Source organism: Daktulosphaira vitifoliae, unplaced genomic scaffold, assembly GCF_025091365.1.
Source record: "Daktulosphaira vitifoliae isolate Bord-2020 unplaced genomic scaffold, ASM2509136v1 Scaffold_2, whole genome shotgun sequence".
Classification (NCBI taxonomy): Eukaryota; Metazoa; Arthropoda; class Insecta; order Hemiptera; family Phylloxeridae; genus Daktulosphaira; species Daktulosphaira vitifoliae.
The window spans coordinates 27,298,539-27,306,185 of NW_026099573.1; the positions used below are offsets into that span (position 1 = coordinate 27,298,539).

A 7,647-nucleotide genomic window follows, 5' to 3' on the forward strand; every position below is an offset into this window, starting at 1 on the left:
TTCAGAGACTGTACGATCTAGTGAGTAGTTATGTTTATTATTATTGTGTTTACTTTGCTCCTTTTAGCTGCTCTAGACCTGATGCCTACGAGACTCGTGCACTTTTGATGCTATATGCCCATCGTGTCATCTTTACGGGTAGGCTACTGATTTCGTTAGGATTACTTAGTATTGTATGTTTCACGGCACGACAATACACACACACACAATTTGCAGTAGGCCGTTAAAGGTATAGAAATAAAAATACAGACTTCCTGAAAAATCGCACTGTATCATCATAGATAAATCTCCGGTGTCCCAAACCGGACTCCCCTAAATTCGTTCTCGTACTCTGTTATATACTTAAAACTAGGTGAAGGTATTTTGGTATATTTATATTTATTTAAAAATTCTTAAACGTAAAGGAAGTTAATTTTGTTAGTATTTGTGTTTTAAATAACATTCTGTAAGAATTCGCTATTTGATATCTGTATATACTTCACCAATTATTAACATTAATATTGACCACATAAATTTCATTAGGATATGTATATTTGTGAATGAATTATAACGATTTTTAAATATTAGCAAAAATAGTCGTTAAAAAAAAAAAATGATTAAATATCTTATTTGTAGTAGTATAAATTTCTGAAATTAAGGATTAGAATAATGAGAATCATCATAGAACTCTAACAATGATTAACATCACTATTATAAATATTATATTTGAAAAACCATTTCTAAAAAAAGAGTTTTGTAAAACGATTAATATAAATTTTCTGAACTTTGAGATGTTTAACAAAACGTTTACGACCATTTGTACATAAAAGACAAAACAAAGTCAATTATATTTTTCTAAATTAAGTTGGGTAGAGTGAATTGGGATAATTGTTAATGTATTTATTTAGATAAATATATAAAAATTTTTATTTCGAATTTACATTCAACATATATAAGAACCATAACTATACAATCTAATATAAACTCAAATAAAATTTCAAGAGAAAATTTGAATTTAGAATTACCCATATCATTTATATTTAACCCTCTTTACTCTATATTATATACTTATTTTAACTTACATTTGATGTTGCCTAGTTTTGCTCATTTTAAAAAATTGAGTTGAAAAAAAAAATTCAAGTTTTTGAAAGGGGTTTCAAACTCTTCCTGTACTTAGGTTTATTATCAAGTTTTCATGAAAAGTATTCATTTAAGAAGCTGTGATCTTAAAATATTGCCCACTTAAAATTATACCGTTCTATTAATTACCCCCAGCAATCTATAAATATGGGTCTAATTATAAGTATAATATACTTTTTATTATAGATTATCGTAACAATTAAATTTTAATTTTTTGATATGTTTCAGCTTGTTATGCATGTCAAGAATTATTTTACAAAAATAGTAAAGAAATAAATTTGACGAATTGTTGTAAGAACACTGTATGTGATAATTGTTTTCATAAAAAATATTCTCAGTATATCGTAAGAATTCAAAAACAGTGTCCATGTTATAAGGAGTGTAGTAGTAGTGGTAATTATATTTCAAATATAATATTACTTAAGTTTAAGTGTTTAGGAGATTGTTTGATAAAACTAAATTATAATAGAGTAAAAAATTTGTCTTAATTTTTTCAAATAAATAATATAATATATACAGGGTGATTTTTTTATCATAACCCACTCAATTACTTGCAGAATAATAATAATTTAAACATTTTTTTTTTTCATTATCTTTAGTTACATATTATTTTTGAATTTTTAACTATGTAATACTTTTTTAGTTCATCCCTTATGCCTTGGAAGGGGGTCAACTTTGTTTTTTTAAATGGTAACACATATTTTTAATTTAATAAAATGTTTGAGTTTTTAATTTAATAGTAAATGGCATTTGAATTTTTAATATAACTTAATTCGTTTATTAGATATAATCATTTAAAGTTTCAAATTTTTGAGTTAATATATAGGTATAATACACAAGGAATTACAAATACAGGTAGCTAATTGATTTTTTATGACATCGATATTAGCAGGTACACAGCATTGTTATTATCAATGATAGTAAAGCACATTGTTATGAGTTTATAAATACACTAACTGACAATACAGAAAATATATCTATTGATAACCATAATTGATAATAAACAATCCATGACTGAGACAGCAATGTCATAAAAATCCAATTAACTACCTGTATTTAGAATCCCATGTATATTATACATGTATATTAACTCAAAATTTTGAAACTTTAAATGTTTATATCTAATAAGCTAATAAAGTTATATTAAAAATTCAAATGCCATTTACTATTAAATTAAAAACTCAAACATTTTATTAAATTAAAAATATGTGTTACCATTTAAAAAATCAAAGTTGACCCCCCTCCAAGGCATAAGTGATGAACTTAAAAAGGTTTACATAGTTAGAAATTCAAGAATACTGTGTAACTAAAGATAATAAAAAAAAAAAATGTTTAAATTATTATTATTCTGTAAGTAATTGAGTGGGTTATGATAAAAAAATCACCCTGTATACATATTTTTTTAAAATAAAAATTAGTATTTATTTACATAAACAGTGCAGTATCAATCTTTACATATTACAAGAATAAAATACATAATTTATCTATCTTCTTTAAGCTGACGCTTGTGGTGAAGATAGAGAGTTGAATTAAAAAATTTAGAAATTTTACACTTTTACATTTTAAAATTAAAAATTAAAATAGAGATTTAAAAAAAATATGAATATGTTATAATATATTAAATAGAGGTATTCATTTTTACATTTATCAAATTAAAATTAAATATTATAATAATTTAGAGACAAAGCTTTGAAAAAATTTATTTCGATTGTTATTTATAGTTTTAAATATATATTTTGTAGCTAACCTATCTTTCTATTTTTGAATTCATTAAAAAATGTTTGGAAAAAAGTAGCAGAAAATATAATTTCTATAATTAATATGATTAATTAATTGAATAAATTTATAATTTTCAGATGCCGTAAATATTAACGAAAATTCTAAAAATATCGTTGACAACAACGTTAGCAAAGACACTATAAAATGTTTAGACAAAGAATGTCGAATTTGCTTTGGGCATTCAAAAAATTGAAAATACAGTATTTCTCTATTTGTCCACGTATTATTTGTAAAGATTGCTCCAAAATAATGAAAAATACCAATAATATCAACACCCATTTGTAAGACATAATGTTACATAAAGAAAAAAATGGATACAATGCTTTTCTGAAGATGCGTTGACATATTTTGTAATGACTCTGTATAATATCGTTATCTAAACATAATTTTGAAATTTATTAGGCAAATTTTAATTAAAAAATATGTATTAATATCTCAATTTTCTGTCAATTATAATTTTAATTGTCTTATTAATAATAGTAATTTGTATTCTCAGTTTTATTTTACTTCCTCATTATTTTGAAAGAGAAATCATCTTCCCATAAAACTACAATAATTACACAAGATGAATATATTAATACAGAAAATAAAAGTAAAAGAATTATTACAAGACACTCCTGAAGTACAATAATAGTTATATAAGTTGTAAATAGTTCGTATTCTTAAAAAAATAAACAGAAAACCATAATAAAAATATGTAAAAATTTTGTACCTCAAAATATAAAAAAAAAATATTGTTAATTTAGAATTAGCTTTAATTAATTCTTTTTAAATGTACTAAACTTAAAAAAATATGTCTATTTAAACATTTTAAACATTTAATCATGTAAATATATTTTTAATTAGCTTATAACGTATTTTAAGGGACTTTATAATTTTATACAAGCAATAAAATCAATCAACTAGGGAAAAGTTTATAGTGAGCCAAAAGTAAGGTTTTGGTTGTGATATAATATAATAAATAAAATTGGGTATGTTGATTAATTACTTTGAATTTTTGAGCACTTGAATAAAATCACTCATCTTACTTTTGGTTACTATAATTCAGTTTACTTAATGTTATTGGGGTCGTGGAGTCCGAGGGTTTTAGAGAATGACAATACAATTTAATAAAAGGGTTATGATAAATATTGAGATCTAATGTGTGTATCAAATTTTATAAACTTTGGTGAATCATTTGAATAGTCTCACGTTTCAAAGAGCACGAGCTTATGTCGGCAACTATGAAGCGTAATAAGAAAATGCGTAGGTACGATCTTTGGTCAAGCACTTCGAACGCATTTAATAATTCTTTTGACAAACCAGTCAATAAATTTGGTATGTGTATTAAACTTATAAAACTTAGTAAATCAATTGAATAGTCTCACGTTTCAAAGAGCACGAGCTTATGTCGGCAACTATGAAACGTAATAAGAAAATGCGTAGGTACGATCTTTGGTCAAGCACTTCGAACGCATTTAATAATTCTCATGAAAAACCAGTTAATAAATTTAGTATGTGTAAAGATAAATTAATTACTATTGTTTTGTCATTTTCTTCTCGGATTAAATAAATTCCAAGTTATTGGAATTAAAATGTATCACCTACTTTATGTTTGTGCGGAATTGAAATGAATAAGACTGACAAGTTTTTTCTTTCTGAATATTTGAGAGACTGGTGGTCTATTGCTTCATTTGACTCTAGGCTTGAGAAGTGGAATGTTCGTATTTTATAGCTTTTTACGGCTTTTTATATGAAATCTATGATCTATATATGTCACTAAAATGTAGGAATTGACCACCAGAGCTCTCATCTTTATTGAAACGAAAATTATAAGCAGGGATAATATATTGTATTGGTTGTGGTACATTTGATTTTTGTTAGGGATACTGTTACTTAATACATTGTCTTTGTAGATTAATTTACAGTGTTTACATTTATGATACAGATATTAATTTTAAACTGAACAAGTACAAACATTGTATTAATTACATTAGTGATTATGCTATGATATCAATTTAAGATAATTATTTGTTTTATGATAAACATTGCGAATAATATTAAATTTGAGCGATGAACGGTATCACAACAACTTATAAATATGTAAAAAATATAATAATCATAATATTCAATAATATGTTAATAAAAATGGTAGCACAGTGCGGTCGAGGCACAGTGTAGATAAGGCATAGATGGGACAAGTATAGATGATATTTGACAGTGATTAAAATCACTATCATAAGAAACGCTTCGATGCAAATCTGTAGATAGTGTTTCATTTAGAGAAATTGGTGGATTATTCCAAAAGCAACATCAACTCTTATTTCTTTGATTATATCCTAATTAGTAATTGTTTGATTTTAAAATATAATATATGAATAAATACTAATTATAATTATAAAATTTAGTATGAAAATAAAAAAAAATTTAATAATTTCTTATGTCTTATGAACTTTATTCTATGTTAATTAAATTATATAATATTCATGAAAGTCAATATATTCTCCTAATAAGATATTTTAAAATAAAATAAAATATAAAACCTAGAATTTTAGTAGAAAAATAGCATATTTTTGAATACGGTAGCCATTTGCACATAGTAGATAGGTTGTCGGGACAAATTTTTTTTTTCATTTTGTAGTACATAAAATAAGCTTTAATTTGATGTATGTTTAAAGGACGCAGTATTTCCAAAACATTTTCAAAAATTAAGTTAAAAAAGTTATTTTTTGTAAAAAAGTTACTATTTTAAATCCCCCCAGTGAACAGAGTAAGTGTTAGATTTTCAAAAAAATGATATCAAATGAAAGGAAAATATCTAAAGTTTTAGTATAAAAAAAAATATGTTGATTTGTGAAAAATTTATGGAAGTTTTAAGAAAAAAAAGTGAAAAAAATGACAAAATTTACATATTTTTAAATTTGTAATTTTTTTGGATATTTCCCCCATTTGCGGGGAACGAGGGAAAATTTTTCAATTTTTAAGGGTAATGTCTTTTACTAGATACGATTTGTGATCTTTTGACGTATTGTTGAAAGAAATCAGTCCAGTGAGAGCTGAGAAAAAGTAGTGACAGACACAAAAAAAAAAAAAAATAAATAAACCCATCATGGTAAAATTAATACCTTCTCAGCTTTGCATCGAAGCTAATACGTGTATTGATGTCACTTCATAAACTAAATTTAATTTCTAACATTATGTATTTTTTTTTTTATTATATATATAAATTTCTCTATTTATTACAGTTGTGATATTAAATAATATTTTCTGATACATTTACATAATGTTAAAAAGCAAAATATTATAATATTATTGTTACAATCATATATTTTATTTAAGTAATTATTTATGTATTAAAAAAAAAAAATCAAAACTTCAATTTCATTACTCAAATTTTTTTTAATAACACGTTTAATTTTTAGGTGTTTTATTTATTTCAATCCTTTGTCATCATTCCTATTTATTATACTTATAAAAACAAACATTTTTTTTTTCATATTTATCCATTGTATCACTATTAAACTCATAACATTTATATCATTCACTATACTTAAAAAATTACAAATTTAAAAATTGCTAATTTTTTCAATTTTTTTTACTTTAAACTGTTATAACTTTTTCAAAAATGAACAAACCAACATAATTCTTTTTATAGATGTATGATGTCTTTACCTATCATTTAATATATTTTTTTTATAAATTTGACCCTTTTCCTGCTACAAATTAACTTTTTCAACTTAAATTTTGAAAGTGTTTCGGAAATACTGTCACTTTTATATATTTCTTAAATTAAAGCTTATGTAATATACTTCATTATGGAAAAAAAAAAAATCAGACTTTATTTTATTTTTACGGTGAAAACGAACATCAAAAATATGATTTTTGTAAAAAAATTCTTTTATATAATTTTAACTATATGTAACTAACCCGTAGAGTATTGCCAGACGTTCCATTCAAACAGTTTTATTTTAGTGAAATATTATATTCAGAAGAATATGCAGAATCAATAGAATATATTAGTATCACATAGATAAGGTTAGTTTTAAATATAAATTTTGGCATTCATTCAAAACCCTTTCTAGAATTGATTCAATACGTTTATAATAAAATAATTTTACAAAATTTAGACGAAACTTAACTTGATGGTGTTTGTAAATACATTACCAGAAGTTATTACATCTCTAGAACAAATTAAAGAGTTCGTATTTCCTTTTATTTTTAGGTAACTCAGAATACATGATTTACAAAATATGGATTTGCAATGTTTATAATTATCAGTTTTATTATAAATAGCCTTGAAACAACAACAGCACTCTAAAAAATTAATCAAAAAATTAATAATAATAAAATTACAAAGAAAATAAGAGAATGGAAGTTAACATTTTTTAAATTTATTCAATCCAAGAGCTAGAGAACAGTTTGATATTAGCTTATTTTAATGTTTTACAACTCTAATTTGTCCAAATTTTTATCATTCGAATTTTACTTTCGATGCGAAGCTGAGAAGGTATTAATTTTACTATGATGAGTTTTTTTTTAATTTTTTTTTTTGTGTGTCTGTAAACGCTCAATCTCAGCTCTCGCTAGACTGATTTTGATGAACAATACGTCAAAAGATCACAAATTGTATCTAATCAATAAACATTACCCTCAAAAATTGAATGAAATTCCTTCATTCCCCATAAACGGGGTAAAAATCCATTAAAAAATTACAAATTTAAAAATTGCTAATTTTCAACTTTATTACTTAAAACTGCCATAACTTTTTAA

The 7,647-nt window shown here is 23.8% G+C and overlaps 1 long non-coding RNA gene across 1 annotated transcript; it reads left to right on the plus strand.

Moving 5' to 3' along the window:
- LOC126897805 (uncharacterized) lies at positions 1 to 3,665 on the plus strand. Its single transcript, XR_007702204.1, has 3 exons — positions 1 to 20; positions 1,348 to 1,512; positions 2,976 to 3,665. It is a non-coding gene; the product is annotated as an uncharacterized LOC126897805 (long non-coding RNA).
- Positions 3,666 to 7,647: the final 3,982 nt, after the last annotated feature.